This window comes from Pongo abelii, chromosome 12 (genome assembly GCF_028885655.2).
Source record: "Pongo abelii isolate AG06213 chromosome 12, NHGRI_mPonAbe1-v2.0_pri, whole genome shotgun sequence".
In the NCBI taxonomy this organism is placed as follows: domain Eukaryota; kingdom Metazoa; phylum Chordata; class Mammalia; order Primates; family Hominidae; genus Pongo; species Pongo abelii.
Genome location: NC_071997.2, coordinates 57,534,941 through 57,545,312, shown reverse-complemented (window position 1 = coordinate 57,545,312; position 10,372 = coordinate 57,534,941). Strand labels below are relative to the sequence as shown.

Sequence of the window (10,372 nt, the reverse complement as noted above, 5' to 3'; positions counted from 1 at the left end):
GTTTAGGTTTTTGTCGACATCTGTGATCTGATGCTCAGATAGTCAGAGAATACCATGAAAGATACACAGGGGCCTGGAAATTGCCCTGTTTAACTGTTGGGACTACAGTTGTCTCATTGCAGTGCCTGGTGTGTTTTCTGGGCCAGTTTTGATGTTTGAGTTGAGATGTTAGAGGTCGTTAGCATGGTGACTGTATAGGAAAAACACTCCTTTCCCCCATATATTCTCAGTACTTCATTTATGACACCAGATATGTGAGCTCTTCTGACACCAACCAATTCTCCAACATTCCAGGATACCAACTGGGTGTCCTACAATTTAACTCAATTCTAACGCTATTTATAATTAATGCAGTCCCCACAGGTTAAGGGCTCAGTCCTACCAGATTGCCTACTACTTCAGATGCCAATTGAAAGTAGTACATCCCCAGGTTACCCACTCTTCTGTCTGACTTGGCTACAAATCGGGAGTTCCCACAACCTCCTCCCCAAGTTTGATAATTTGCTCTGACAAATTATTCTCACAGAACTTGGAGAGAGACTTATGTTTATTGGCTTATTATAAAGGATATGATAATGAATACAGATGAACAGGCAGATGAAGAGGTACACAGGGTGAGGTCTGGAAGGGTCTGATTGCAGGAGCTTCTGTCTCCAGTGAGTCGGGGCACACCACCTTCCTGGCACATAGATGTGTTCACCAACCCAGGTCTCTGAACCCTGTACTTTGGCGACTTTTATTAGGCTTAATCAAGAAGGCATGAATGGTTATTAATTCAACCTCTAGCCCCTCTTCTTTCTTGGAGGATGGGGGTGGGGTGTGGCTGAAAATTCCAAGCTTCTAATCACGGCTTGGGCTTTTTGGTGACCGGCTTCCACCCTGAAGCTATCCAGGAGCCCATCAAGGGTTGCCTCATTAGAACGAAAGATGCTCCTATCATCCATGAAATTCCAAGAGATTAAAAAAAAAAAAAAAAAAGAAATTTCAAGAGATTTAGTCCATAGCTTCCATCTCTAGATTGCTCATGGTCTACATAGCTGTTGAAATCTAGGAATAACATTTGTGTTCTAGGCAGGAAGTAGAAGGAGGTGAGGAAGAGTAAAAAGGAAGGTGCAATCTCCAGCTGCCTGTGTCTCTTTAAAGAGTCTTTTTCTAGGCCAGGTATGGTGGCTCACACATGTAATCCCAGCACTTTGGGAGGCCGAGGTGGGCGGATCATGAGGTCAGGGGTTCGAGACCAGCCTGGCCAACATAGTGAAACCCTGTCTCTACTAAAAATACAAAAATTAGCCAGGCATGGTGGCGGGCGCCTGTAGTCCCGCTACTCAGGAGGCTGAGGCAGGAGAATCGCTTGAACCGGGGAGGCAGAGGTTGCAGTGAGCCAAAATTGTGCCACTGCACTCCAGCCTAGGCGACAGAGCAAGACTCCGTTTCAGAAAAAAAAAAAAAAAAAGAGTCTTTTCCTGTGCACTATGCTCCCCCCAACAGCTTCTACTCATGTTTCCTTAGCTAAAATAATGTCACATGGCCACACAGTTTTAAAAGAGGCTGAAAAATGTGGTCACTCCTGATAAAGTTGGGGTTGTGTTACTCAGGAAGAACAGGAGAGGAGTACTGGGTAGGCAAACAGTCTGTAATTGTCGTCTAATTATATCTGACTCAAGAAGGTTGTGCTTTGGGATAGTCTTGAATAGTAATTTTTCTATGCTGAGGATTTGGGAGATGCTAAGTGAGGTGAAAAGTATCTGTATATACACAAATCCCATGGATGAAACTGTAATCAGGTTTAAAAATTAATATGGCCCTTCAATCCCTTTAAGAGTCCCTTGATCACTGATCTAATCTGTTTGGTCAGCTTTGAAAACAATGGCTGAGGGTAGTTCTGGTTTAAAATGGCACCTGATTAACAGCCTTTACTACAGCATCTCTCAGGCTGGGCGCGGTGGCTCACGCCTGTAATCCCAGCACTTTGGGAGGCCGAGGCGGGCGGATCACGAGGTCAGGAGACAGAGACCATCCTGGCTAACATGGTGAAACCCCGTTTCTACTAAAAATACAAAAAATTAGCCGGGCGTGATGGCGGGCGCTTGTGGCCCCAGCTACTCAGGAGGCTGAGGCAGGAGAATGGCGTGAACCTGGGAAGTGGAGCTTGCAGTGAGCCGAGATTGCGCCACTGCACTCCAGCCTGGGCGACAGAGCGAGACTCCGTCTCAAAAAAAAAAAAAAAGAAAAAAAAAACAAAACAGCATCTTTCAACTTTTCAATACAATATCTAGGAAGCCATGGCAGGGAGTGGTGAGGGGAAAGCTCATAACCAGCCTCAAAACTAAATCTAATGGACAGTGCTGACCCGGAATTTCAGAGGAATCTTTAATGCATATGAATGATGGTTAACTTTAATTCGTGTGGCTCATGAAACAGAGCTTACCTGAAAACTCAAGACCATTCAGACATCACCACTGTTTAGCTCTTCACTCAAAGACCCAGCTGTCTCTCTGCTGTGGGTCCTGTGAACCAATCCATATTGATTCTCCTCCTCCTTCTTTGTTATTTGTTTGCATCTATTTAAAGACAGCAGAAATCCCCCAGAAGTTAACTAGAGAGTAAATAGTGGAGTTGGGGAGGTGCATGTACGTGTATAGACATTAGGGTAAGGAACCACAGTAGTACCCCTATCCTGGGTCATATAAGCCCTACAAGTAAAGAGCTGCTAGAGTGCGTATGGAGAGAAAAAGCTTTGTTGGAACCCATCGGAACTATAGCTTTTCAAGAATCATGCTGGCTGAAAGTATGAGGTGCAGAGTTTAAATGGATGAATACCCAGCAGAAGTCAGGACTGGACTGGATGTTATGTACTCCAATCTGCTCTTCAGCTGTGTGGCTGAGAATGGAGTTTGACCTTCACACAAATAGAAATGGAGCTAGGGAAAAATCCACACACATAATTTGTTGTCAAATACTGAGTTAGATAGCATTCGCCTTTTAAAAATGTCTTAAACATGACTGAGAGGCAGTCTAGCATTGATACTCTGCAGCCAGACTGTTTGGGTTCAAATCCTGACTCCAGCACTTACAGCTCTGTGACCATGGGCAAGTTACCTAATGTTGATGTCTCAGCATTCGTATTTGTAAAATGAGGTTAATAATGCCTCTTACTTCATAGAGTTGTTGTGAGATTGCATGAGTCAATACATAGAAATACTTGGAACAGCACACAGTAAGCACTCAACAAATGCAAGCTATACTATGATGATGAAGATTATGATTTTAAAAATCATAAGATCATAAGAGAATCAATATAATATGAAACATATAAATAAATTACAGAAACAAAGGAATGGAAATAGCAGATTGAAGATTCAGAGACCAAATGTATTTTCAAAAATAATGTAAATGCAGGCTCTGAAGAAAATTTTAGGAGGCTGCTTGATATCCTCAATAAAGTAAAAGAAGATGGGGTCTTTATGAAGCAGGACATAAAACCCCAAAGAGATAGAATAAGATGGCAAAATATTAAAATGCACATTGAACCAATAAAGAACAGAATTGATAACACAGGAGAGGAAAGCAGAAATATGTGAAGAACAAGCTTGAAAAGTCCTCCAAGAATGCAGAAAGGGAAAAAAAAATCAAGTGAGAGAATAAATACAGAAAACAGAAAATCGAGACATGACTCAGAACAGAACAAATGGGATAGAAATAATTACTTAACTATGGTATAATATAAAAGAATATTTTCAGACTGCCAGAAAGAGCCTTATATATTGATTAAAAGTAATTTCCTCCTTTTGTATCAAGTCAATGGAAAGAGACTCACATTTAGGCACACCAGGCAAAATGAGTGAAGCATTCAGGCTGAGGAGGCAAGTTTAAAAATTAAACTGGCTGGCCGGGCGCGGTGGCTCATGCATGTAATCCCAGCACTTTCGGAGGCCGAGGTGGGTGGATCATGAGGTCGGGAGTTCAAGACCAGCCTGACCAACATGGTGAAACCCCATATCTACTAAAAATACAAAAATTAGCCGGGTGTGGTAGTGTGTGCCTGTAATCCCAGCTACTCAGGAGGCTGAGGCAGGAGAATCGCTTGAACCCGAAAGGTGGAGGTTGAGCCAAGATTGCGCCACTGCACTCTAGCCTGGGCAACAGCCTGGGCAACTCCATCTCAAAAAAAAAAAAAAAAAATTAGACTGGCTGTATACATCTCCTCTGTAATATTAAATGCTAGCAAGAGATAAAAGCATAATTGTTTGCCAATGATATTATTATCCACCTGGAATATGTAACAGAAGCAGCAGAAAAAATTTCCAGAATTAATAAGCAAGTTCATTATCATGATCAGTTTAAAACTAATATTTGAAAGCAACAATTTTCTTATTTCCTAGCAATAAAAGTTTACTTGGGTGCTGGGAGACTGAATGACACCTTTGATAGACTCATGGAGCATGGACGCAGGCGAAGGAAGCCTGATAAGCCCTCCTCTCTTTAGACCGAGATATCTGCACCCTAGGAGTAACTTTGAACCAGAAATAAATAGACCTTCAGAGGCGGTGCAACTCAGCTTTACTTATCTAGTCTCTGAAGCTGGATTAAAGTGATCCCAGGGTATGAGAGTTTCCAGGCACATGGCAGAAGTAACATAAATTTGCCCTGGGAAAAAATATAATAGAAGTTTAATTCACCAGGAAGATATAACAACACTAAATATGTATGTATCTAATAATATTATTGTTTGAGCTAAGTAATAGCAAAAATACTGTATATCCAAACTTGAGGGATGCAGATAAAACTTTTCCTAGAGGAAAATATGTATATAAATATTAATATATATGGATAATATAACACTTATATATTGAATAATATGTAAATATATATTATATAAATTAACTTAATATATAAAAATACATAAATATATAAAATGTGTATATATATAAACAAGCTAAAGATGGGAGATATTAACTAGTAGTATCAAGATTTATTACAAAACTATAGCATATATAAACAAGCTAAAGATGGGAGAAATTAACTAGTAGTATCAAGATTTATTACAAAACTATAGCAATTAAGATTTTGTCAATTTTCTACTTCGCCCGCCCACAGACGTAGTTTCCTCCGCACGTGCGCACCTTCCCTCCTCCCCACCCGCAGGGTCCACGGCCACCATGGCGTATTAGGAGCAGCAGTGCCTGCGGCAGCATTGGCCTTTGCAGCGGCGGCAGCAGCACCAAGCTCTGCAGCGGCACCCCCGCAGCGGCTTAAGCCATGGTGCTTCTCAGGGCATTCACCAGCAGCGTTGCTATAACCGACAAAGGCACCTTCGAATTAAGCACATTTCTCGATTCCAGCAAAGCACCGCAACATGACCGAAATGAGCTTCCTGAGCAGCAAGGTGTTGGTGGGGGACTTGATGTCACTCTTCGACTAGTCAGGTTTGGGGGCTGAAGAAAGCCTAGGTCTCTTAGATGACTACCTGGAGGTGGCCAAGCACTTCAAACCTCATGGGTTCTCCAGCGACAAGGCTAAGGCGGGCACCTCGGAATGGCTGGCTGTGGATGGGTTGGTCAGTCCCTCCAACAACGGCAAGGAGGATGCCTTCTCCAGGACAGATTGGATGTTGGAGAAAATGGATTTGAAGGAGTTCGACTTTGATGCCCTGTTGGGTATAGATGACCTGGAAACCATGCCAGATGACCTTTTGACCATGTTGGATGACACTTGTGATCTCTTTGCCCCCCTAGTCCAGGAGACTAATAAGGAGCCCCCTGCAGATGGTGAACCCAATTGGCCATCTCCCAGAAAGTTTAACAAAACCCGACCAGGTTGCCCCCTTCACCTTCTTGCAACCTCTTCCCCTTTCCCCAGGGGTCCTGTCTTCCACTCCAGATCATTCCTTTAGTTTAGAGCTGGGCAGTGAAGTGGATATCACTGAAGGAAATAGGAAGCCAGACTCCACTGCTTACCTTGCCATGATCCCTCAGTGCATAAAGGAGGAAGACACCCCTTCAGATAATGATAGTGGCATCTGTATAAGCCCAGAGTCCTATCTGGGCTCTCCTCAGCATAGCCCCTCTACCAGGGGCTCTCCAAATAGGAACCTCCCATCTCCAGGTGTTCTCTGTGGGTCTGCCCGCCCCAAACCTTATGATCCTCCTGGAGAGAAGATGGTAGCAGCAAAAGTAAAGGGTGAGAAACTGGATAAGAAGTTGAAAAAAATGGAACAAAACAAGACAGCAGCCACTAGGTACCGCCAGAAGAAGAGGGCGGAGCAGGAGGCTCTCACTGGCGAGTGCAAAGAGCTGGAAAAGAAGAACGAGGCTCTAAAAGAGAGGGCGGATTCTCTGGCCAATGAGATCCAGTACCTGAAAGATTTGATAGAAGAGGTCCGAAAGGCAAGGGGGAAGAAAAGGGTCCTTGAGGGTAGTCAGGAGCGTCAATGTGCTTGTACATAGAGTCTCTGCTGTAGCTGTGTGTTCCAATAAATTATTTTGTAGGGAAAAAAAAAAGATTTTGTCATAGTGGTTTGAGGATGGACAAATTTATCAATGAATTAAAATAGTAAAACAGATATGTGAACAATTAATTATGTCAAAGGTGACACTATAGATCACAGGTGAAAGGAATGTCTTATCAATGAATGTGTGGGGATATTTAGATACCCATTTGGAAAAAAATAAAACGGCTTTTGCTTCATACATACACAAAAACAAAATGTAAATAAGTGATTCTTTTAAAGAAAAGGCAAAACAATAAAAGTCTTAGATGGTAATATAAAAGAATATCATCATGATCTCAGCATAAGGCAAGACTCCTCAAATAGAACATAAAAAGCACTAACCATAAAGAAAAAGACTGACATATACAACTGTCTTAGTCCATTTTGTGCTGCTATAACAGAATGACACAGACCAGGTAATTTATGAAAAACAGAAATTTATTCTCTCACAGTTCTGGAGGTTGAGAAGTCCAAGATCAAGTCACCAGCAGCTTGTGTGGGCCTTCTTATTGCCTTCCTACTGCATCCTTACACAGCAGAAGGCAGAAAGGGCAAGAGGCAAGAGAGAGTGAGTCTGCTCCCACCAACACTTTTTTTTTTTTTTTTCTTTTTGAGACGGGTCTCACTCTATCACCAAGGCTGGAGTGCAGTTGTGTGATCATGGCTCACTGCCACCTCTGCCTCTCAGGTTCAAGCAATCCTCCTACCTCAACTTCCTGAATAGCTGGGACTGCCAGTGCATGCCACCACACCCAGCTTATTATTTTTGTATTTTTTATTTTTTTGTTGAGACAGAGTTTCACCATGTTGCCCAGGCTGGTCTCGAACTCCTGAGATCAAGTGGTCTGTCTGCCTTGGCCTCCCAAAGTGCTGGGATTACAGGCATCAGCCATTGCCCGGGCTCCCACAAGCATTTTTTAAAGTGGCATTAATCTATTCATGAGGACAGAGTCTTTATGACCTAAACACTTCCCCAAAGATCCTACCTCCCAACACTGTTACATTGGGGATTAAGTTTCCAACATACGAACTTTGGTGAGGAGGAACAAAATCATTCAAACCGTAGCAATGACTATGTTAAAATAAAACCTTCTGTTCATCAAAAATAACATTAAGAAGTAAAAAAGAAGTCTGGGCTCGGTGGCTAATGCCTGTAATCTGAGTGCTTTGGGAGGCTGAGGCAGGTGGATCACTTTAGGTCAGGAGTTTGAGACCAGCCTGGCCAACATGGTGAAACCCTGTCTCTACTAAAAATACAAAAATTAGCCGGGTGTGATGGTGTGTGTCTATAATCCCAGCTACTTGAAAGGCTGAGGCAGGAGAATTGCTTGAACCCAGGAGGCAGAGGTTGCAGTGAGCTGAGATCACGCCATTGTACTTCAGCCTGGGTGACAAGAGAGAAACTCCATCTCAAAAAAAAAAAAAAGAAGTAAAAAAGAGAGCCATACAGGAAGAAGGCATGCAAAACATTTGGCAAACAAAGGGCTTTTGTCTACAATATGTAAAGGTCCAGAGCTCACAGGATCTTAGGTTATGTTTATATTTTACTTTGGTAGATAATGACAGTTTTCTGAAATGGTTATGCCAAGTTGTAACCTAAAATGCAATGGCTGGAGCCAAAGTTTCAGTGAATGCAGATGCTGAAAAAAAAAGCTGAGCTAAGTTAGCAATCTTGAGACAAGGGAAGAGCAGCTAGAGAAAACTGGAAAACACTGAGGTGGAAATGGTAGTGGCAAAGCATAAGATAGAAATGAGGAAACTTACACAATAAAATGAAAATAAAGGTTAAAAAAGATTAAACAGAAAATGGTAGATGTAGAAAACAGTCAAAGGAGATCCAGCATAGGCATAATTGGCTTCCCTGGAAAAAAAAAGAAAATCAAAACAATGCAAAATAAAAAATATTTAAAATATAGTAGAAGACAGGTGATTTCTTATAAAGTTAGATGTGCACTTACCAAATGACCTAGTAATTCTACCCACTCCTAGGTATTCACCAAGATAAAACATATGTCCACACAAAGACTTATATATGGGCTGGGCACAGTGGCTCATGCTTGTAATTCCAGCACTTTGGGAGGCCAAGGTGGGCAGATCACGAGATCAGGAGTTCGAGACCAGCCTGGTTAACATGGTGAAACCCCATCTCTACTAAAAATACAAAAATTATCTGGGAGTGGTTGCACATGCCTGTAATCCCAGCTGCTCAGGAGGCTGAGACAGGAGAATTGCTTGAACCCAGGAGGTGGAGGTGGCAGTGAACTGAGATCGTGTCACTGCGCCCCAGCCTGGGCGACAGAGCAAGACTCCATCTCAAAAAAAAAAAAAAAAAAAAAAAAAAAAAAAGACATACATGAGCACTCATAAAAGTTTTAGGAATTTGACAAAAATGGTTCCATATCTCATTCAAAAGAATAGATTTTGAAATAATCAATAAGATTTAAAAAGTGATAATGAAAGAACTTTCACTATCAACATTTAAATAGTATTTTACAATTAAAGTTTTTAAAAATAAAATGTTATACTATTATAGAAATAGGCAAGCTGATCAGTAGAACAAAATAAATAGGCTGTAAACGTGTGTTTGTGTGTTTATAGCTAACAAGTGTGATGCTTAAATCAGTGGGAAAAATTATTAACTATTTAACATAGAGAGCTAGTATAATTATTAGTGCCACATGTCAGGAGCTAACGAAACTTCTTCAAAGGACCAGCTAGTAAATATTTTAGGCTTTGTGGGCCATACCGTCTCTGTTACAACCACTTAACTCTGCCATTTGTAGCATGAAAGCAGGTACAAATAACTATATTACATTCTAAGTAATTTTTAAAATTTCAAACCTCTGGTTTTAAACACTTGAAAATAATACACTGACAAATATCGTGGCTTGCTTTTATGTAACTGGCACCTGATAGAATTAAAATTGACCCAAAGAGATCACCAAAAATATATTTTACCTGACAAATTAATTAACATGGGTTAGGGTCAGGATGCAAGGCAAAGAAACAGAAGAGTGCTTTGGACAATGAGAATTAAATCACTGATCTCTCATTCTATACAGCAATTCTCCTGTCTTACAAACATGTCCTAGTGTCTCTCTCATCTTAAAAGCAAACAACAAAATCCTCTTTAGTCACTCTTTATCCCATTGGTATGTCCATTTCTACAAAGCATCATTGCCTGAAGTGTTCTTATGTATTAATATATATTTGTTAATTTATTATTTGCCTTTCTACTCTAGGAACTGTGATCCATGAGGGAAGGATTTTTCTTTCTTTCTTTTTTATTTTTATACTTTAAGTTCTAGGGTACATGTGCACAACGTGCAGGTTTGTTACATATGTATACATGTGCCATGTTGGTGTGCTGCACCCGTTAACTCGTCATTTACATTAGGTATATCTCCTAATGCTATCCTTCCCCCCCACTCCCACCCCATGACAGGCCCTGGTGTGTGATGTTCCCCACCCTGTGTCCAAGTGTTCTCATTGTTCAATTCCCACCCATGAGTGAGAACATGCGGTGTTTGGTTTTCTGTCCTTGCGATAGTTTGCTCAGAATTATGGTTTCCAGCTTCATCCATGTCCCTACAAAGGACATGAACTCATCCTTTTTTATGGCTGCATAGTATTCCATGGTGTATATGTGCCACATTTTCTTAATCCAGTCTATCATTGATGGACATTTGGGTTGGTTCCAAGTCTTTGCTATTGTGAATAGTGCCACAATAAATATATGTGTGCATGTGTCTTTATAGCAGCATGATTTATAAAGGATTTTTCTCTCTTCCTCACTGAAGGAGACATTTTCAATTTATATTCTGACCCATAGAAAATAGAAGGTTTCTAAATGAGCTTATTTTGTACCTGGCTGCCTAAAGA

At 41.2% G+C, this 10,372-nt stretch overlaps 1 long non-coding RNA gene and 1 pseudogene across 1 annotated transcript; one reads left to right on the top strand and one right to left on the bottom strand.

Annotated features, from left to right (window-relative positions):
- Window positions 1-451: 451 nt before the first annotated feature.
- LOC129057669 (uncharacterized) lies at window positions 452-4,647 on the bottom strand. The gene is made up of 3 exons (XR_008522336.2): window positions 4,565-4,647; window positions 2,429-2,561; window positions 452-933 (listed from the first exon to the last, which is right to left on the bottom strand). It is a non-coding gene; the product is annotated as an uncharacterized LOC129057669 (long non-coding RNA).
- A 670-nt stretch (window positions 4,648-5,317) lies between these two features.
- Window positions 5,318-6,452, top strand: LOC100461198 (cyclic AMP-dependent transcription factor ATF-4-like; annotated as a pseudogene).
- Window positions 6,453-10,372: the final 3,920 nt, after the last annotated feature.